General features: G+C 44.3%; 1 protein-coding gene and 1 pseudogene across 6 annotated transcripts in view; one reads left to right on the top strand and one right to left on the bottom strand.

Annotated features, from left to right (window-relative positions):
• ST6GALNAC3 (ST6 N-acetylgalactosaminide alpha-2,6-sialyltransferase 3) overlaps nucleotides 1–23,033 on the top strand; it is a 597,866-nt gene that overhangs the window by 83,910 nt on the left and 490,923 nt on the right. The gene's annotated exons all lie outside the window — the stretch shown is intronic.
• LOC137218886 (protein arginine N-methyltransferase 5-like) lies at nucleotides 13,144–15,423 on the bottom strand (annotated as a pseudogene).

Here is a 23,033-nt window from a genome sequence, read left to right on the forward strand (position 1 = left end):
TGACATCAATGGTTTTCTCAAATACTGGTTACCAACAGTGGTTTGGGGCTCTCCTTGGCATGTTGTGTAATATAGAGGAAAGAACTTCTTTCTTGGTGTCAGAAAACTTCCTGGGTTTGAATCTTAGCTCTGTTATGAGTTGAGTGGACTTGTGCATCTTCTGTGTTTCCAATTCCTTTATTGCAAAATGAGAAGAATGCTTATCTTGCAGTGGCTTGTCTAGAACTTGTGTGGTCCTAAGAATCAGCTGGGAAATCTGACTCCTGTACCTTAACCCAGACTAAGCTAAGAATCCCCCTCTTTATTATTCTTAGCAGCTCAGAGTACAGAGTCTTGCACCAACACCACGCTATTATTACAATTTCATGTTTCTCCCTTGCATTTGTTCTTCCACAATTTGCTCGTATGATTTTAGAACCTGAGCTTTCCAAGTGTAACCAAACAGAAGGGGCGGCAACACTTTTATAGAAGGTTCAACAAGATTCACCAGGCAAACTAAGAAAGCAGTTCAGTCGCTTTCACTTTCAGCTTAATTCATCTAGCCATGCTGCCTCCCCTTAAGGCTCAGCCCTGGAAGATGATCCGTTGCTTTGCCACTCAAAGACTGCGGTATATATATAGCACCATGGGCATCTCTGGGGAGCTTGTTAGACATGTGGAATCCCAGACCCCACCTCAGACCTACTGAATCAGACTCTGCAGCTTAATAAGTTCCTCCCATTACTGTTTGAGAAGCACCTCTGGGTCAAAACACTATTCAGGTGTACTGTTCTTTTTAAATTATGGTAATAATTAGTGACTTGAAACTCACTTCTGATTTAGGACTGCATGGCTCTTTAAATAGATATATCTGCATTAATGCTGTAGTAATGACATCACAGAATTGCTGGGATTTATGAGCTAGAGAGTAAATTCTATATGTGTTGAAAAATTAGATAAATTTGAATTTCACATGACAGTTTAATGGGGGGGGGCTTTAAAATTTTAACATGTGTAAATCATCTTCTGAGATGATTGAGAAAAGCTTTCTCAATGGCTTTTCCTGAGTAGTGGGATCAGAAGAAATTTATGTTATTCTGAGTTTTTTTTCCAATGTGGACTTGTAGGTGATTAAATGATTAATTTATAAATTTGCTCTCTGATTAGGAGGTGACTTTGATAATCTGGATCTGTACTGGTCTTGTAAGACAACCTGGTAAATAAACAGAAATGGCTTCCTGGGTCTTTGTTTTTTAAAACTCACTGCCAGCTGAAAGATGTAAAGGGCAATTGAATAGATACAGACAACCTGTAAGCAGCTGAGGACAAGAGATGCTTGAATTATATATGTCTGTGTGAGTGGACAAGATGTGCTTTTCAAGATTGATGATTTAAGATGTTCTTCACATTCCTAGCCTGCTTAAACAAGTCTTAATTCTAAACAACATTTTCTTGTTTTCTTGCTTTTTCAAAATGCACTGTCCTTCCCCATCCCTTCAGGATTGATTGCAGGAGTGATCTAGGTTGCTGCCTGTCTGAAGCTGTAACTTCTCTGTTTTTATAAAAGGAAGATTATCCCTTTCTTAATTCTTTGTTTTCGTTGCTGTCAGATGGAAGGCTTTCAGAAGAAGTCAGTTAGCATTCATTGCACCTTCCCAGAAGGTGCCTCAACTTTTTTTTTTTTTTTTTTTTTTTTGCGGTACGCGGGCCTCTCACTGCTGTGGCCTCTCCCGTTGCGGAGCACAGGCTCCGGACGCGCAGGCTCAGCGGCCATGGCTCACGGGCCCAGCCTCTCCGTGGCATGTGGGACCCTCCCGGACCGGGGCACGAACCCGCGTCCCCCGCATTGGCAGGCGGACTCTCAACCACTGCACCACCAGGTAAGCCCCTCAACTTTTGATTGAGATGTTCTTGAGAATTGTGTTAGTGGCATCTTGGCATCCTCCTGTCTTCTTTGACTTTGGCGGCTCCTCGCCTCTCCTCCCTGTTCTGGCTGCTCCCATCAGGCGTTTGCCTCTGGCTGCTCCCATCAGGCGTTTGCCTCAGCTTGCCATTCAGCTGCTTCTCTCCTTCACAAATCCATCCTCTCCTTAGAATTTACAGGGTTTGATTACTTTCGCACTTGATCTGCGGTTCACAAACTTTGTCCTGCCAGGTTTTAATAGGTCTTCTGCTCTTCTTGACCCCTAAAAAAATTAATTGGTCAAGAAAGAGTGCAAATTGCTGATTTAGACAGAATTAAACATGGTTCTGCTTGTTTATTTAACAACAGGACAACTCAGAACGTTTAATATGCTGCCAGGTGGGGGTTAGGTTGTTGGGGGTCTTATTCTGAAATTTCTTTCCTGGTACAACCCTCTTAGGAAGTATCTAGCAAGACCAGTGTTCAGTGGAATGTACTTCGGGACCTCTTCCTTAGTATCTCTCCCACATGCCTCTCTCGGTTCTATGCTGTGTCTGACGATCTCATGTGCTGCTGCAAATTTAGTATTCTTAAGTTCGTCCTGAATGCACCACCACCACCAATAACTAACCTCTACTGATCACTGATTTTACTGCCAAGACATTTTCTCAGAAAAGCTCCTTTGCCTCTTCAGTGTCTGTGAAATCAAATTCAAACACCCTAATCTGATATTCAAGACCTTCTTGGACCAACCAGCCGGCAACCACACTTCTCCCTTCCCCAGAGTTCAGCATCCTGACTGTACCATTTATGTATTTTGTTTATTGCTTGTCTTCCTCAGCTAGAACATGCACTCCATGAGACTGGGATGTTTGTTTTGTTCGTGTGTATTCCAGGCATCCACCACAGTGTCTAGCAAGTGGTAGGTGCTCAGTAAATGTGTCAAATATAGATTGAACGAATGATGAAGTGCTCTCAGTTTTGTCTCCTGCCTGTGCTCAGTGTTGATTCTCTGCTCTCTGCTTGTTCTTGTTCACTTGTTTTAGCCCTTCATCTTGATCTGACATCCTCTCTCTACACCCTTCAGGATCTACCTAAGTACCATTTCTTCCAAAGAGTCTTCTGTAATCATGACCCTTCTCTCCTTGTAAGGATCCCTCTCTTTGGAATGTTGTTCTTTATACCTGTCTTGTCAGTAAATACAGTCAGCCTTGCAGTAAAGTTACTGTTAAGCTGAAAAAGGATCCTGGGGTATTCATGTTTGCCTCTTACGTCACTGTGGAATATGCTCAATACATTTATAAATGAAGAGAACAAACCCAGGATTGTGCTTTTTGTAAAGTGGGCCCTGTTTGTGTCTTTTCTGCACAGGGTGGACTGCGGCAGTGCTGTCACGCCTCTGCATCCTCACTTGAGCCTTTGACGTGAATGCTTGACATCCTCAACAGTCTGTTACTGGGAACTTTTAATTCTCCAATGTTTCTTTTTTCCCAGAAGACATTTCTTTGGTATGTTATAAAGCTTGGGTTGCAAAAATTTCAGCTGCTCATCGCGTTAGGAGAGGATGGGCTAAGAATTGAGAGATGAGAGGGTGGCCAGGGGCTCGATGAGTTTCTTTTCTTTTTGGTTTCATTTGCACATTTCATTCTTTTTTCCCTCTTTTGGGCAAACAGGTTTCCCACCTCACAGCAAAATTTCTGTTTAAATTTTTTTCCCCAGTATCTTTAATTCTTTCTCTTTGTTACTTGCTTCCCCTCCCTTCCCTCAGAGAAAATTCAGACACTCCCATATGTATAAACAAATGCTGGGAAATTGCAATTCTCTTTCATGCAAAGTACATTTTCTCGGGCAGCTCTAAGCCCCGTGTGTGTTCTAAGGCTGCTGACATGGGCTTTCCACTGAGCCACAAGAAAGTGTGTCATTCTTTCTCTTCCACAGCCTGTCTCCTGTCCCCAGGGGACTCAGCAGCAACCAATCCATAACTTGTCCTCTCTCTCATAAACCCTCTCTAATCCCCCAGGCCTTTTCTAATACAGCTTTTCCATTTATTCATGTATCACCAGCCATGACTTGTTCTGTTCCAAGGCGGGGACTGACCAAATGAATAAAAATGTATGTTTATTTGGGACGTAGGATAGCAAAGGCTTGGGAAGCAGGCAGACTTTCTTCCTCAGATTCCCATGTACTAGTTGTGTAACCATAGTTATTTTCCTTTCCTAAGCCTCAGTTTCTTCATCTGTGAAATGGGGATAGCGTGACTGCCTCATAGTGTTGTGGCAAGAACCAGATAAGAGAATTCATGTGTAATTTGGAGCAGAGCGTGTAGCACCTGGTGATCACTCTCTAAATGGCCAGGACAGTGTGGATGATGCTCTCAGCCTTTCTGGCATCTGGGGTCCTAGGGCCTGAATCTTTTTCATCCTTCTGTGCCTGACACATAATAATCAAGTCATTTTTGTTTCAAAGACAAAAATGCAGGATTTCGCCTTCCAAAGCCATTCAACTAAGTAAAGCAAGGAGCAGGACATGGTTGGTCTCAGTCTGCCATGTCCAGGCATTTAGAAGAAGAGGCTTGTACGAGAAGTGCAGTGGAAAGGTGTATATTTCCTGGGAGTCTGGCGTTCCCTATTAGTCTATAAGCAGACCTTTAAGCAAAGGAGGGCCTTTATGAGTTGTTTAGTCCGTTGGGTGACGTTTCTTGGATGATGTGGTGAGATTCTTAAGAATCTCATTTCATTCACTTATAAATGAATGGAACAAACCCAACATTGGGTTCCAGTAAAGTAAGCCCCATTTGTGTCTCAGGCTGCACAGAGTAGACTGCAGCAATGCTCTCCAAGCATCTGCGTCTCACTTGTGCCCTTGAGATGAATGCTTGCCGTCCCTCCTCAGAGCGTGGAGATGACCTGAGTCTGTACTCTGGCAGTGGTGCTAGACCTGCTCGGAAGAATGCGGATTTCTTCACATTTCCACACACGGTCCTGTATATTTCTGGCGTGTACTTTCTCCTGTGTAGAATGAGGAGATTGGCTAGATTATCTCTAAGATATTCTAGCACTGAAGATCACATTTTCAGCCCCAATTTAAGAGCTTCTTTATATTTCCTGAAGGGAAACTTCTTTATATTTCCTGAAGGGATCTTCACCAATCACTGCCTGGAGGACTGGCTTTTATGTTGAGTGCTCTGGTGTGAAAGGCAGACATCTTTCAAGTTGACCTCAGCTTTCCTCTTTTACCTTTTCTCTTTTGTTCCTGCTTCCTCTCTTCTTTAAAGACGTCAAGTAAAGCCAACAGTGATGCATCAGGTTTACTTTTCTTTTGGTGACGGTGAAATCGGTGAGTGGAGAGGTTTCGTCCTGTCTCAGTCTAGGTAGACTCCATTCCCTTCTCATTGCCTGTTTTCCTTTTGCTCGTTCACGTCTCCCTTACTGAAATTTCCCTGGAGCTTTAGCACGTTCTCTCTTCGTCATGTCTTTCCCTTTGTGATCTAAGATTTTCTGTGGATAGTGCCAGTTTTCTGCAACCAGCCATGGAGAGCAGCGCTGCTTAAACTCACAAGGCCCAGCAGATCCCCTGTGAGTGTGGCTTGCACAGGGGTGGGGCGATGGTGGGATGCTGTGAAACACCTCCAGATGCATGAGTACGGAGCTGGGTAAACAGTGTACACTCACTGCTTGGTTTCCATCTGTTTCATCTGGGTGATGACAGCACCTCGGACTGGGTGCAAAGATTTCTCCAGTGCTGGTCAAACGGTGGCCTGAACATACAGCAGGCTGGGAACCAGAGGTGACTATTTCAGCAGATCTGGGCTGCAGCTGAGCCTGTTTCTGCCAAGCCAGGGGTTGTCTTGGTCTCAGTGGAGCCGGGACTTCTGTAGCATTGTTACGCTCTGGGCTGTAATCCTGCCATTTCAACCTCTTGGACACTGAAGAGTGGTTGGGCCTCGCATCTTCAGCCACGACTCCCATTCAGCCTGCTTTGCGACCTGACATTTCTGGCATTTAGGCCTCTTTCTAAGCGTGTATTAACACATTGGGGGTCCCTATCAGAGAGGGAACAGGGAGCTCAGGAAGTGGGATAGTGGCCCTGTGTTGATGTCTTTAGATCACTGCCCTCTGTCTTTGTTGGGGATTCCTGGTGAGGACTCTGCTAGGGTGTCAGGAGGAGCCATCAGAGCCCCCCTTGTTAGAGGGGAGACACACAGCTAAGCCGTGTCACCTTCGAAACTCTGCATTCCTGTCAGCTCTGGGGAAAATTACCTCCTTCTCTCATCACAAGGAAAGAGTAACTGTTTAAGGACAGGCCATTTGCAAAGACCAAGACCCTGATAGAAAGGCACGTAACCCCCTGCTCTAGTTTGGGTTTCCACAGAAGCTGAACCTGAGACAGGAATTCCAGGGTGCATTAGTTATACGGGAGAGGATCCCGAAAACGGGAGGAAGGATGTCAGCAAAGGACGTGTTATCAAGCAAGCTGTCCCTGTGGACAGCTGGCACCTGATCCCCCCCGGGAAAGTCTGGGATACAGTGTAGCACGGGTGCCTCCGGGTCATCCCACCTGAGACGTGAAGGATCTGCTGGCCAGACAGTCTCGGGCAAAGAGATGCAAGGGGAGAAGTAATAAAGGCCACGGGGATGTGGTGTAGCACCGGCAGCTTTGCTCCAGCTGTTATCCCAGATTCACCTTCTGAAGGAGCTTGTCATTTTCTTTACAGAGAATAAATCCAAAACTCAGAAAAGCAGCTGTGCCTCAAGGTCACAGAGCCAGTTCTTGAGATTCAGGGTCACAAGGATCCAGGTTTCCTGACTCCGGTTCTAGTACTCTTCCCACTTGGCTACTCAAGGCAGAAATCTAAATTTGTAATGATTTATGAGGCGTATGGTATCAGATTAATGGAACAATATTCCCTTTCTGTCGTGGATTTGTTGGTCTTTTTCTAAGTGAAAAATTGTCAAAGGGATTCAATCCTGAGAGCCAGAGAAAGAGCAAAAAATGGCTGAAAGTGTAAAGTCTCCCAGGAAGATCATATTTTTGAAGGTATTCATTATTCATGTCTTTCTGTCATTGTCATGTCTTAAGTGTTTACTTGGGCTTCTAGCTTTTTGCTTTTCCAAGGACAAGCCTGATCCATTCTAGAAGAGCCTGACAGCCATCACCTTAACAATGACTTATTAATATCTAGGTTATTTAAGATGCGGAGGAAACATTTATCACAGAAGAGCAGCTTCTCAACATGTCCCGCCAGGTGCGATGACACATGTGCCTCGTGCATATCACGCATTTGTGGAGCTCTGGATGAAAGGGTCAGGATTGCTTATAAAGCATTGCGTTAGGTGAGAGTGGGCTTGCTCTTCGATTCCGAAATGCCCACAAGCCTTTGGTAATGCTGAGAGTGAAGCACCTGTGTGATTCCCAAGGCTGAGCCAGAGGCTTTAAGCAGCCTGCACCATAACCAGCTTACACCAAGGGGAACACACGCTGAGGATGCTGGCCGTGGCCGCGGCAGAAACAAAGCCCCTAGCAGACCGGAAGTGTTTACATTGGAAACAAAATGCCTGGGTGTGACTCTGAACTCGTGGGACCAGCTAGAAACATGACAGGTTATTCTGAGGTTTGGGCTAATCATGGGATTAGCCAAAGACCACGTAAAAGTGGAGAAGAGGCTTGGAGATTCCATCTACATTTTCTCTAATTGTTGGATGCATTTTGGTTGCTGAGTTATGTCTCCATTTTCTTATTTATCTGAGGCCAAAAGTGTAAGTCCTACTATGTGATCATTTATAAACTTTTGGAAAAGGGAGCTTCATATTGGAAAAGCTTGTCCAAGTCTTTCTTTAGAATTCCCAGAAGGGAATTGCTAGGTTTTAAGGCCAGCACATTTTTTTAAGGCATTGGGTGCATCTGGTCTTCAGAAACGGGAGACCGTTTTCATACTCCCTTTTCTTGTAGTTTCTGGTATCTCTTCCCTTAGATCTTCTTCAGTTACGGATGTGTCATTCCTTTTTACTTTGCCAGCCTGATAAGTAGAAAATGATATAACGTCATTGCTTTAATTTGTATTCCTTTGAATATTACTGTGATATTTTTTCTTGTGGCTATTGCCTATTCGCATGTCATATGAAGTTGCCTGTTCTTGAAGGACACTGATAATGCTCTCCTCCCCTGCCCTGCCCTTCTCTGCTGCTGGAATAACTTTAACTAAGCCAGGTGTTCCATTGCCTCTTCCCTTGGGTCCCTATATAGCTATGGGCTGGCTAGAGAGTAACTGTGAGACCCTGGGGAGATGGACCACCCACTAGAACTGCTCCCAGCTCAGGGCATCACCTGCCTGTGTGTGCAAATTAGACCAACTGGTAACTTCTGGTTAACAAACCTGTTTGGCAGAAGGGATTTCAATTGGGGATAATCCTCATTCACTTCAATAAAGCAGGGAATGAGTCCGGACAAGGGGGTCCACTTTTTACTCTCTAAAGTCAGACCTTTCTGTGTTTTGTTGTTGGTATCGCTTGCTCTGTGTTGCCAACTTTTGAACTCAAAATGTGTTTTGTTTAAAAAAAATAAACATGGGCTTCCCTGGTGGCGCAATGGTTGAGAGTCCGCCTGCCAATGCAGGGGACGCGGGTTCGTGCCCCGGTCCGGGAAGATCCCACATGACGCGAAGTGGCTGGGCCCATGAGCCATGGCCGCTGAGCCTGTGCGTCCGGAGCCTGTGCTCTGCAACGGGAGAGGCCACAACAGTGAGAGGCCCGCATACCGCAAAAAAAACCCAAAAAACAAAAAACAACATGACTTTCTTTGAGTGACTTACTTTTGCCTTCTAAGGAAGTGACTGGACGGGGACAACCATATTCTATATCAGGCCATCGACTCGGAGCCCCTTCATTTCTCATTTTCCTCTGTCTGGGGTGGTGCTCTGGGCTGCTGTTTTTGAGAGAAAGGTCTGTTAAAATCAAGAAATATTCACCCTTTTGGTATTTGCCCAGAGTTGGGCCCCTTGGAAATGGGCAACTTTCCCCATTTGGGTGTGTTCTTTAGGACCTTTCCTACTGGCTTAACGAGTTGGCTCGATCTGTATTTTTATTTTAACATCTTTATTGGAGTATAATTGCTTTACAATGTTGTGTTAGTTTATGCTTCATAACAAAGTGAATCAGCTATACATATACATACGTTCCCATATCCCCTCCCTCTTGTGTCTCCCTCCCTCCCACCCTCCCTATCCCACCCCTCTAGGTGGTCACAAAGCACCGAGCTGATCTCCCTGTGCTATGCGGCTGCTTCCCACTAGCTATCTATTTTACGTTTGTTAGTGTATATATGTCCATGCCACTCTCTCACTTTGTCCCAGCTTACCCTTCCCCCTCCGCATATCCTCAAGTCCATTCTCTAGTAGGTCTGTGTCTATTCCTGTCTTACCCCTAGATTCTTCATGACATTTTTTTTTTCTTAGATTCCATATATATGTGTTAGCATATGGTATTTGTCTTTCTGTTTCTGACTTACTTCACTCTGCATGACAGACTCTAGGTCCATCCACCTCATTACAAATAGCTCAATTTCGTTCCTTTTTATGGCTGAGTAATATTCCATTGTATATATGTGCCACATCTTCTTTATCCATTCATCTGTTGATGGACACTTAGGTTGTTTCCATCTCCTGGCTATTGTAAATAGAGCTGCAATGAACATTGTGGTGCATGACTCTTTTTGAATTATGGTTTTCTCAGGGTATATGCCCAGTGTTGGGATTGCTGGGTCGTATGGTAGTTCTATTTGTAGTTTTTTAAGGAAGCTCCATACTGTTTTCCATAGTGGCTGTATAAACCTACATTCCCACCAACAGTGCAAGAGGGTTCCCTTTTCTCCACACCCTCTCCAGCATTTATTGTTTCTAGATTTTTTGATGATGGCCATTCTGACTGGTGTGAGATGATATCTCATTGGTCTGTATAAGTGGTGAGGAGATATCAGCTGTCCGTGTCGAAGATGAGCTATAGGCCAGGTAGATGCTAATCAGGAGAGAAGTAAAGCTGAACGTGGCCCAGTCCGCCTGAAATTGGGTATATTTATTTCCCCCAGGAATTTTCTTGTATATGGGATGTGGCCTATTCTCTTGGAACACCATCAAGGTAATGAAAAGGAGAAAACAGAGCATGAACCAACAGCATGAACGCAACCTGCAACAGGTTAGGCAGGTGTCGGGCACAAGGTTTATACCCTGCATGCAGGACCCTTTCTTTCCCACTAGAGGGCACTCTTGTCACTCTTAAAGCGATAGTACCTGGGAAAAACTGGTTGCTTCTCAGTTGAAGTCCCCAGAAGCACACTGCATTTAAGATGCTACTTTGTGTCTCAGCTTCCATTCTCAAGGTGTGTTATGAACATAACACTCTCCAGCCCAGACAGGAATGGGAAGATTAGTGTCTGGAAACTTCTGTTGTAAGTTAAGCATAGTCAGTTCTTGCTTATTTGTGTTTCATTAATGAGATGTGATTGTAGCCCTGGGACTTTTTTACACTTGCAGAAGCAATGTCTACTTTTGAAGTGCTGTACATCCAGTCTGCTCTTCTCCTTTGCCCACATACTTGGTGTAAATGTGGCTGCAGCAGGTTTATAAGAAGGTCGGTGGAAGATGAGGACTTGATCCTCTGTGTTGATCCTGTTAATTTTGGGAGAGCTGCAGAGTACCCGTGGTTGGGGTGGGTCAGCCTGACAGGAGATTTTCCATTTAGAGAGGATTTAAAATTTCAAGCAAGGGAAATGCAAGCCATATTTTACTCACTCAATACATCAGGGAGTGCTACCATTTAAAAAAACCACCATTCTGACTTCTGGGGTTTCCAGGTCATCTGGCAGCTGCTGTATGGGATCAGTTCCTTGACCCTTGGTCAGAAGTTCCTCCAGATTACAAGGCATCTCTTTATGGACATCTTTGCATTTACATCAGTCTTTTCTTAAAAAATTTGTCAGCCTTGGAGGATGTGCGAGATGACTTGCCCTTTCCTTGTAAGAATGAGGAGTGACTCCCCCCCTAGAATGTCACCAGTGTTAATCAGTAGAGCTGCTGGCAGTGCTATTCCTGTTGGGGGTATAGGTTTTGGGAGTGGTTGTTGCTTGGCGACCAGCACAGTGACAGCTTGCTTTCTGGCTCCTTGAAACTAAATTTCCACAGGAAGAGCATAAAGGACTCACATAGCAAATATTCCCCCCTCCCACCCCCGATCCATGACTACTACTACCAGCATCATTACTAGCTAATAACTATATAGCATTACTATGCTCCAGACATGGTTTATTTTTGTTTATTTTCATAAGTTTATGTTTTAGAACAGGCTTAGATTTACAGAAAAACCGTGAAGACAGTACAGAGAGTTCTCATATGGCCTGTACCCAGTTTCCCTTATTATTAACAAATTAGTAGGCACATTTGTCACAGTTAGTAGACCAATGTTGGTGGTACATTACTATTAACTAAAGCCCGGACTTTATTCGGGTTTCTTTAGTTTTGACCCACTGTGCTTTTTCTGCTCCAGGGCTCCATTCAGGATACCACATCATATTAATTGTCATGTCTCCTTAAGAGCCCCTTGGTTATGGCAGCTTCCCAGACTTCCCTTGCTTTTGATGACCTTGACAGTTTTGAAGAGCGCTGGTCAGGTATTTTGTAGAATGTCCCTCTGTTGGAATTTGTCTGAGGTCTTCTCATGGTTAGAGTGGGGTTCCAGATTTTTTTTTTTTTTTGCGGTACGCGGGCCTCTCACTGCCGTGGCCTCTCCCGTTGCGGAGCACAGGCTCCGGACGTGCAGTCTCAGAGGCCATGGCTCACGGGCCCAGCCTCTCCGCGGCATGTGGGATCCTCCCGGACCGGGGCACCAACCCGCGTCCCCTGCATCGGCAGGCGGACTCTCAACCGCTGCGCCACCAGGGAAGCCCTGGGTTACAGATTTTGAGAGGAAGACCTCAGAGATAAAATGCCATTCCCATCACATCCTATCAAGGGCACATACTGTCCACATGATTTGTCATGGTTGATGTTGACCTTTGTCACCTAGCTGCAGTAGTGTTTAGCAGGTGTCTTTCCTGTAAAGTTACTACCCCCGTATCCAGACTGTGTTCTTGGAAAAAAGTCACTGTGTGGAGCCCACACTTAGGAGTGGGGAGTTACGCTTCACCTTCTTGAGGGCAGAGTAGCTACACAAATTCTTTGCAGTTCTCCTGCCCAGGCAATTTATCTCTTCTCATCCATGTATTTCTTTATTCAGTTGTTTATTTGCATCAGTATGGATATTCATGGAGATTTATTTTATACTTCGGGTTATCATAAAATATTACTTTTCTTTTTTGCTCAGATTGTTCCAGCTTTGGCCACTGGGAGCTCTTTCCATTGCTCTGTGTCCTCTGACCTACTTCTATCATTGTGAGATGGTTGTTGTGCTTTTGAGTACTTTTTTATTTTCTGACACAAGATACTCCAGGCTCATCTTAACACTTCCTGCCCTAGGTCTAGAATCAGTCGTTTCTCCGAGGGTGGTATTAAAACCAAGATCTGGGCACTAAGTGTTCTTGTTGCTACAGGGTTGCTGTTGCTTAGAGGCCCTCTCAGTGGACAGAGCAGGGAAATGAATGTGTGTGTACTAATTTATAAATTGATCTGTATGTAACCATCTGTATCTGTATTAAGCTAAACATGAGCATACTGATGTCTGCAATTCTAATCCATTACCACGTGGACCATTCTGGCCTCCTCCCCTTGAGGATCTGTGATCTCCTACTCCAACAGTATGGTAAACTTGGCTCCTACCATCCGCCATGTATTTACTTAATTGTTCAGTTCCAGTATGCATGTATAGCAGTGTCAGAATTGTTGACAAGACCCCCATGGAAAATAACTGTATCCACTAGAGTACAGTGCTGCTTACGTACAGTTTCCTTTGCCATAGTTTTACAGACTTCTTATTTCCAAAGTTGCTTAGGGAGCACCTTTTTTTTTTTTCCTCCACTCCTTTCAGTGAGGTTGTTTCATACATTTGTAATACAGTTAGATTGTTTGGTCACATTCTGCATTTCATCTTGGGATTCCCCTAACCTTTTACATGATTTAAAAAAAATTACATATATTAAAGTTCACTCTTTGTGGGTTTTGAGAAATGCAGGTATCGCCATTACAGTGTCATAGAGAATAGCTTCATCACCCTATGAATTCTCTGTGCTTCACCAGTTCACCTATTTAACCCTTCCCCAATCCATTGATTTCGTTTTTTTTGGAGCAGGAAAGGCCATAACCTCACTTTATTTGTATTTCCTCCTTACCCAAAATCATCAAAATAGGAACAGAGATGGGCAGGGAAAAGGGCTGAAAATTTGTTCAATCCACATGTTCTCAGGGCTATCCCAGAGAGCACTTGAGGCTGAGTGCCTGTTGGAGTAGCCGCAGATCCAACACGAATTCCTCATGCCTTGGCCTGAAGTCTTCACAGATCGGTGGCGTGAGCCCTGCAATTCTCATCCTTTGCCCATCTTGACGTAAGGCAGGAAAGTGGACTGAAATGCTCCTTTCTGATGGGCAAGGCAAATCAGAACCCATGGTGTACTTACTGCACCTTTGGTGCTACAGGGGTAAAACCTGAAGCTGCTTCCAAGGCTCTAGACACTTGCAGGCGGGGCTAGAGGCCGATGGTGTTAGAGCGGCCTGTGGGGTTCTGAGTAGCAGAACAGACTGGTGCTGTCACAGCCCACTCATACCGCACCATCTTGGAATTGCTGCATTTCCAGAAACGCACACAGGTGGTCTGGCCTTCACGCACGGTAATGGGCTGCTTAATGGGGAAGAGGGTGGGAAACCATGAAAACATCTCAGGAGAGTGAGTCTCTGGACAGATACTCAGAGTGATGTCCTGATAAAGCACAGTCTCAAAGTAGGCTGCAAACCCATGCAGCACTGTGTTCACCTCCACGGGAAACGCCAAGGTGCAGTAGCGGTTGTTGTCAATCATAGGATCTCTGTTGGGACGGCTGAAGGTAAAACAGGGCTGGGGTGCAGATGGCTGGTGGAAATTGTGCAGCCACAGCACATAAAGCATCTCAAACTGGGCTTCAGGGTGGCGGTCCTTTTCCCGACAGGCTCGGACCTCACTGTACAGCGTGGAGGACAAGATGGGAGCTAGAAAGGAGGTACACTCCCCAGGAATGCTCACGCCATCATCCGGTGACAGCTCATTATCAGCTTAGGACCCCAGAAGCTCACCAACAATCATATCCACTCTCTCTGGAGCCACCCATTCCCGCATGTCTGATGAGACTGCTGTCACCTGTCTTCCCCATTCTTCAAGCTGCCAGTTCTCCAGCGTCACCACGGCATTTGGGTTCTTCTCCACAGTGTACAGCTTTATCCTCCAGTCTGCCTGCTTGGCTGCCCGCAGGGAAGTGTTCACCAGGGGCCCCCGGCCTGTTCCCAGCACCGTCAGCGCTTGGACATTGGTGTCCTTCTCTTCCTCTGGCACTCGGTCTAACAGACATTTATAGATGGCCTGCTGGTATCGAGAGTATTTGATAGGGTCCTTTTTAAACACTTCGTATGTCTGAGATTCCAGATTATCCGTCAGTGGCTGGAGTGGGGACTGCAGGTAGTCTTCATAGCCCTTGGCAAAGAGTTCATAGGCACTGGGTGGAGGTCGATTCTGGCTCCAGTTTTCCAAGTACTGGAGGCAGGAGCAGAACTCTTTCTCTGAGTGGTGGTTGGTGCCTGTGATGATGAATTACACATCCAACTTGAGGAGTTGGAAGATCAGCCTCTGGTGCATCTTAGAAAGAACAGGAAATCCCTTCTTATTGGTCAGGAAAATGCTGGTGGGGAGAATGGTTGCTTTGATGGGCTTCCCCAAGCCAACGATCAATGACATGATTAGATGGGAGGTCAGCAGCAGTTTCGAGAGCCACCGCAATCCTCTTGCTATAATCACACAAGGTCCGGAAGTTGTGCCACCACATCCATGTCTTCTCCTCTCCACCGCGCTCCTCTGTGTGTGAAGTTGGCACATCTCTCAGGTCCTCTGGTGCCACCAGTGGCACCCACATCCAGAACATGGAGGAGTGGTGGCCAGTGGGATGTGGTTGGTCAAAACTCTCGCCAAGTTTGTGTTATCGTCCTGATTCAGGGGAAGCAGGAAAGCTGGAAGACCCAAATATGCCCCAAAATTCAGCTCCTGCAACATAGCTGCCTCAGAGTGCCTGCGGATCTTCTCCACTTTTGAGTCTGGACGAATCCATGGAGAAAGCTTCCCCACAATTAGTGTATTCCAGTCCCTTCCTGACAGCAGTAGGTCTGATCGTGTCTGAGGGCCTGGCCGATTCTTAGCAGGTTCCTGAGTGAACTCCCTCTTGAAACATGGGTGGTACACAGGCATACAGAGGAAATCAAACCCCTGCTTGGCCACAGCCCCCAGTGTGTCAGCCATTTCGGGGATGCAATTCAGGTCACTCCCGCTGGACACGCGACTTCCACTGGCACCGCCGACCACCATCGCCTCCACCTTTTCCCTCGCACTGTCCACGCTGAGATTCCCTGACCCCACTGATTTTTTTAACTGTCTCTGTGGTTTTGCTTTTTCCAGAACATCGTATCGTATAATTGTAATAATACAGAACATAGCCTTTTCAGGTTGGCTTCTTTCACTTAGCAAAATGTATTTAAGATTTATTCATGTCTTTTCATGGCTTGGTAGCTCATTTATTTTTATAATATTTCATTGTGTGGATATACTCCAATTTGTTTATCCAGTCACCTATTTAAGGACATCTTGGTTGCTTCCAAGTTTTGGTGGCTATGAATAAAGCTGCTATAACATTTGCTTGCAGGTTTTTGTGTGGACATAGTTCTGAAGTCAGTTGGGTAAGTACCAAGGAGTGTGATTGCTGGATTATATGCTAAGACTATTTTTAGCTTTGTAAGAAATCGTCAAACTGTCTTCCAAATTGGTTGTGCCATTTTGTATTCGTGCCAGTGAAGGATGAGTGTTCCTGTTGCTCTTTTTCCTTGCCAGCAATTGGCATTGTCAATTTTCTTTTTTGTATTTTAGCCATTCTAATAGGTATGGCTATAAGGTATGCTGTGGTATCTTGTTGCTTTATTTTGTAATTTCCTAATAACGATGTAAAACATTTTTGTCATATGCTTATTTGTCATCTATATACCTTCTTTGGTGAAATCTCTGCTCAGATCTTTTGTCCATTTTTATTGGGCTTTCTTACTGTTGAGTTTCATGAGTTCTTTGGATACAAGTCCTTTGTCAGATATGTGTTTGCAAATATCTGCAAATTTCTGTGGCTTCTCTTTTCATTCTTTTAACAGTCTTTTGCAGAGCAGAAGTTTTTAATGTTAATAATGTCCAATTTAGATCATGCTTTTGGTGATGCTTCTAAAAACTCATCTCCAAACCCAAGGTAGCCTGGATTTTTTCCTTTGTTCTCTTCTGAAAATTTTATAGATTTGCATTTACATTTAGGTCTGTGATCCAGTTTGAGTTAATTTTTATGAGACATGTAAGCCCTGTGTTTAGTTTTTTTTTTTTTTTTTTGCATGTGGATATTCAGTTGTTCCAGCACCGTTACTTAAAAAGACTATCCTTTCTCCATTGAAATATTTTTGCTCCTTTGTCAAAGGTCACTTGACTATTTGTGTGGATCTGCTTCTGGGCTCTCTGTTCTGTTCCACTGATGTATGTGTCTGTTCTTTCACCAGTACTGTGCTGTTTGGATTACTGTAGCTTTACTGTAAGTTTTGAAATCATTTGGTGTGATTCCTCTAATTTTTTTGTTCTTCAGTATTGTGTTTGCTCTTCTAGGTCTTTCGGTCCAGGCATGGTTTTAAGTCCTTTACATATATTAACTCATTTAGTCCTCACAGTAACCCACTAAGAGGCCCAAAGAGGCTAAGTGGCCTGTTCAAAGTCACATAGCAAATAAGTGGGGGAGGCAGGACCCAAGCCTCGGCAGTGTGGCTGCAGTCGCTGGCTCACATCCACCCACCAGGTGACCTCTGAAGGTAATAAAGAAGGGATCCTTGTTTATTTTTGACACCTTAATGAGAATACTTAGAGGGGATTTCCTGAACCCATTGTCTTGGGAAACAGGCAGCATAGTGGGGAGTCTCAGAGTTCTTGCTTTAATTTCAGAGACTTAGGTTGACACCTTGGTAGGGTTCCCAGCTCAGCCACTTGCCACCTTCATGATCTTGGGCATACTCCTAAACATCACCATTTCCTCATCCATAAACTGTGGCTACCGTTTCTACCCATTTGTTAAGGAGAATAAGCAAGCAACACAAGGGTGTGTAGTTTACATGATAAAACACTAGGTAAATACCAAGAGCTATCATTAGATAATAGTGAAAGCTACTAATTACCAGGTACTTACTCACTGACAGGCTCTGCTCTAAGTGCTTTGTACATTATCATTTTTAATCCTTGTAAGCAATATGATAGCTACTGTTATCCCTGCACTAACTAAGGTACCTGTAAGCAAGAGAGAGGTTGATTCTTCCTGGCTTAAGTTTTTTTTTTTTTTAATATACATTTTTAATCCAAATCTTGTGGTGTACCTTTTTTTAAAATAAATTTATTTATTTTTATTTATTTATTATTTTTGGCTGCGTTGGGTTCTCATTGCTGTGTGCTGGCTTGCTCTAGTTGCCGCGAGCGGGGGCTACTCTTCGTTGCGGTGTGTGGGCTTCTCTTGTTGCCGAGCACAGGCTCTAGAGTGCGTGGGCTTCAGTAGGCGCGGCGTGTGGGCTCAGTAGTTGTGGCTCGCAGGCTCTCGGCGCGCGGGCTCAGTAGTTGTGGTGCACAGGCTTAGTTGCTCCGCAGCATGTGGGATCCTCCAGGACCAGGGCTTGAACACGTGTCCCCTGCATTGGCAAGCAGATTCTTAACCACTGCGCCACCAGGGAAGCCCCCTGGCTTAAGTTTTAAAAAATAAAAAAAAGAAGGATAAAAAGGATAAGAAGGAGGAGGAGAGGATTAGAGGGGGAGCAGGGGGAGGAGGGGGAGGGGAAGAAGAAGAAGAAAATACATTTTTTAAAAGATACTGGAGTTACTCAAAGAATGAATCAGTCCCTAAGCATCCAGCCTGGGCTGGGTAGCGACCAGGGGCAACCCCAGAAACTGCAGCAGCAGACATTGATGGACCTGCTCTCCAGACTATATAAAGGTGCATAAAGGTGCCTCAACACCAAGAGCCCCTGTCACTGGGTTTCAAATTCCTAGGCTAGAGAAGTTAATTGGCCTGACTCAATAATTTATAGGAATACTTACTATATGTGAGGCACTGTGCTAAATGCTTTACATGAGTTAGTTAACTTAGTCTTCACATCCACCCTATGTCATTGTTCCTGTTTTACGGATGGGGAAACTGAGGCAGGAGATGTTAAGTAACTTGCCCAAAGTTATGCAGATAGGTGTTGTGGAGACAGGTTCCAGAGCCTGCCCTGTTATTTATGGCACTGAATTACCCTCCCCCCTTCACACCCACAGAGGGTCTGAATACATAGTTCTTTCTGGGATGGTTGTTGAGACTTTCAGAGGAGGCATTATTTGAACTGGCTATTAAAGGATGAGTAGGAGTTTATAGGTGGATTAGAAGGGAAAGAGTATTTCAAGTAGAGGAGACAATATGAGTTAAAGCACAGGTGGATGAAAGTATGTAATGTGTTCAGAAAATGACTAATAATTGCGGAGGTCAAGGGGTAGAAGGGAATGGCTGGTGATTAAGCTCAAAAGGTTAAAGCTAATGCAGTAGGCATTGGGGAGCTCTCAAAAGAATTTAAGCAGGGGAGTAATTGTCTAGATATGTTTCAAAACACTTCCTGTGGTAGCAGTGTGGAGGCTGGCTTGAACGTGTGTCAGAATAATTTGAAGGTAGGGGGACCTGCTGGAAGGCGCTACCATAGTCTAGATAAGACAGTGCATCAGCTTCTGAATAAGACAACAGACGTTCCTGCTTTTGGTGGTTTGGGGAAGTTGTACTTCACAGAGTGAAGGAAGAGATGCTACAGGTTCATCAGAGTCCCATTGGGAAATGCTACCTTATTAGTCTCCGACAGTACTCCATGAAGTAGCCAGTCTGGGAACTGTTTGTCACTGTTTGAACCAAGATAAGGGACTTGCACCAGAATGTAAATCAAGGCACTGCTTCCTTCATTGAGAAAGTCGTGGCATGCACCCCCCCCCCCACACACACACACATTGACTGAAGCAAACAGTAAGCTCGCTTCGTGACAAAGTTGATTTACATTCTAGAGCAAACTCCTGTCTCCTTGTAGCCTGATAACAATTTGTAGACCTTCACCAGTCCACAACCACAGTTAGAGGAGCTTGCTATATGATCAATTTATTATATTTATTATATGTAGGTGTTATACTTTAAATATCTTTTTCTCTCTACGGTCAAACCTTTAATGTGGAAAACATGGTTTCAGCGTTTTAAGAGTTTTCTTTTTATTCTACAGGCAAGCCACTTATGTCAAGGGCTCCTCTTTTGCTTTTTATTTTTTGGAATTGTTACATGATCACTTAACCTTGATTAATAATTAATAACTTTCTGTAGAGATGGGCTTGTGACCTCTTCCTGCTCTCCAGTATTGTTAAGAGCTAGTTGCCCTTCAGACCTCAGGTTCTCTCCAACCTTCAAGACTTGGGTTACGATGCCTTCTCCAGGTTCTCAGACATTATAGAACGCTGGAGAGGGAATGGAAGTAATGATTTCTCTATCACTTGAGTGTAAAGCGTAAACCGAATCAACACTTAGCAGTGATGTTATTAAAGGGATTCAAACATCAGTAACGTGTCTGAACTAATGGACCTTAAAGATTCTTGGTGACCCTGAGATTTTTCTATTTGACTAAGGTCACAGAGCTAGTGTACGGCAGAGTGGGGCCGGCATCTGGGTCTCCTGACCCTGTGTCACGCTGCTTCTCTGCTTGCTTCCCAGTCCCCTCCCCTCAGTCCTTCACTAAAAGCAGCAGAAGAAATGACAGGTTCCTTAGAGGATGGAATAGATGCCATGGGTCTTCATTTAATGATGGGACCTTTGGAGGTTTTTTCTCTGCTAATGACCACAGCAGAAAGATGCTTTACATACTGTATTGAGATCTAAATTTAGATAGCAGATGGGCTGACACTGATGTTCTAACGTACATGTTGGGAAGATGATTCCCAATCTCCTGAGGAAAGAGGTGTCAAATTCAGTTTTACTGAGGAGCTGAACTGTAATTTGGCTATTCCAACTCTGGCTTGCCCGAGCAATGAGCCACATAATTTGCCTTGAAAGGCCACCCCTTGATTTGGACACAGTCTGTACAGATGCCAGTTTAACATAGTGCCTAATGCTGAGTCTGTGCATTTCTATTGGTTTGCCTTGTCTAAATGCTATTTAATCATAGTGGTGCCTGTTACTGTTTCAGTTAAATATTATCAGGCTTTCCTCATAAACCCTCAAGTGAAGATCAGAGTTGGTCAGAAAAAGTTGTTAGAAATGGACATTTGTCAATGTCAATTGGCCAAAGACAGTCAGCACTTAGCTTGGGGAATAGGACCAAGAAAAAAAAAGAGATCTTCAGAAAGCGTGCTCCAGAATCCTCTGAAATCCATTGTCCAGACTGACAGCTCATCACCTTGGCTTTGCTGCTTACCAGCTGTGTGAGTGGGCATGTTACTTAGCTTCTCTGAGTCTCTTTCTTTACTGTAGTGTAGAGATAATAAGTCCAAATCCATGGTATGATTGTGAGAATAAATGACTCATATCAGAGGTGCTCAGCCCACTTTCAGGCAATTGGCAGGTCCTCGATAAGAGTTTAACTTGAATCTGATGCACATGCATTATCCATTGTATCTCGATGTCTCTCTGTACCACAACATGCCATTTTATTCCTGCCTCCATGCCTTCTGCTTGCGAGCTGGAGCTGGGTATGGCCTAATGGTTAATGACCTGGCTTTGGCGTCGGGCACATCTGGCTGGAGTTTGAATTCTCTGTTGTGAGACGTGGTTAAATTAATTGACTTCTTCAAGCCTCAGTTTCTTCACCTGATAAAACGGGGGAAATAATGGCACCTACCTTCCAGTGGCGTAGTGAGGATTAAAAGAGGTAAGGCTTGTGAGTGCTTTGTCAAGATACCCATGAGTCAACGTACTGAGCTTCTGTTATGTGTTATAAGCCCTGGAAGTAGAGTGGTAGGCAAACTGGACAGTCCCTGCCATCACGGAACAGCCAGGCCTAACAGGGTGTGACTATATACAGTTATAAATGTGGAAGTAAATAATTAGAAATAATTCCAGGGCTTCAAAGTATTGAAAAGAAGAATAAGTGCTGTGAGAGAACTTATAGGGGGACCCAGCCGGGCCTGGGAATCACATAAGACTTCACTGAAGGTTGATGTGAAGGATAAAGGGCGGGTGACTAGGTCCAGAGCCAGAGAAAGGCTGTTCCCGGTAGGGGGACTAGCGTGTGTTTAAACTCAGAGGTAAGAGAACGTGTGTATGTTTTGAAGGGGGTCTTGTTCCTTGAATAAAAAATGAGGATAATATTAAATAGTTCATTGATTTTAAGACTCACTTTTTTCTTCACATTTTAATGTATTTAAAACTTACATGTGTCTTACAATGAATGACATGTTATAGTATTGGCAGTATTCTTTTCTTTCTTGGTGGTGGCTAAAATAATGGGGTGTCTTACATTCAGAGCATTTTAAGATTTGATGAAATACAGTAACTTTTGCTTTTTTAAGATCGTTGTGAAAATTCAAGTTGAGGTACACAGTGCATCTGATATTTACCTGATACTTCCACAGCAGTTTGAAGGTAGCTGCAGACTATAAAACCAGACCCACGACCCGGTACAAACTTTGCAAACTGCCAAAGTTAAAAGCCGTTACGGCCCATGCTTAGTAAAGCATGCCAGAGCTCAGAGCCACCCACCCTTAGCCTTAATGCCTCCCAGTGTATTTTGCCAATTTTAATATTGTTAAGGTTCATGGCAAAATGCTCAAGATGTTGGCGTCTTTGAGAAGCTGTCTCTCCTGCCCAGGTTCTGAACTGACCGAGAAATAAGATGAAAGAACTGGCAGAGGGAGAACCAAAACGTCACTAGTTCTAGGTTGGAGTGTGTAGCTTGCATCTATGGGTAACTGGGCTCCCGGCTACTGCACCCAGAATTATCCTGTGCAATCACAGGTACCCCGATAGGGAAGGTGTGGAGGAACAACGGAGATCTGGGCGCTCTGTGGGCACTCCCTCCAAGGAGAGAAGGGAGGAGCAGACAACACAGGAGCCTCACAGATCAGACCAGTCACTCTCTAGGGCAGGAGGGGAATGCCAGTAGGGCCCCAGCCAAGGAAAGGAGACTGTTGGAGTTGGGTACCACCTTGTATTGAATAGGCATAAATAAACACATTAGGAAGGAGAAAAGAAAGGATGATGTTAGTCAATTACAAGGCTGAGTTGATGGAATCAGAATGAAAAAATACATTTGATTGAAGAAAGTGGGCATTTAAAAAATGTCCAAGACTTAAAAAAAATGCAAAAAGTAGTAATAAACTGTGTTGCTTTAGAGAGGGGACAAAATGTTTTAAAAGGAAATTATTTCAAATAATGGATTCTGTAAAGCCTTGGATTCTGTAAAGGCTGGTTCATTACTGGCCTGTCTCTCTGCCCGTCAGGGAGTTGACGCGGAAGAGAGATCTGTGGTGCTGAGAAAAAGCCATGGGTGTGTTTTGCTCCGCGTATGGTTTAGCTTTGTTTTTGTATCCGACAAGCTAGTTTAATTTACGCATGTAGTTTTGATACACTCAGCACTGTGAATAAGTACTGGGGGGTCTGGTGAAAGGCCACAAACCACAGTAGCTCATTTCCTTTCATTGATCCAAGCCCAAAGCATTGCTGTTGCATCCTAGAGATTAAAACCCTTGATTCACATAAGAATAGTCTGGTGCAATCTGGAAAGATGTTGTCATGGTCTCTCAGGAGTAAATAATATGAATTTTTAAACATTCCACAGGAATAATTAACATGATTTCAAGTATTCTAAAGCATCAGGATGTACAGTATTGCTTATTACAGTGGAAGAAACAGCCAGATATTTTGAGAAAAGTGTAGAGGTAGAACT

Source organism: Pseudorca crassidens, chromosome 2 (assembly GCF_039906515.1).
Source record: "Pseudorca crassidens isolate mPseCra1 chromosome 2, mPseCra1.hap1, whole genome shotgun sequence".
NCBI lineage: Eukaryota > Metazoa > Chordata > Mammalia > Artiodactyla > Delphinidae > Pseudorca > Pseudorca crassidens.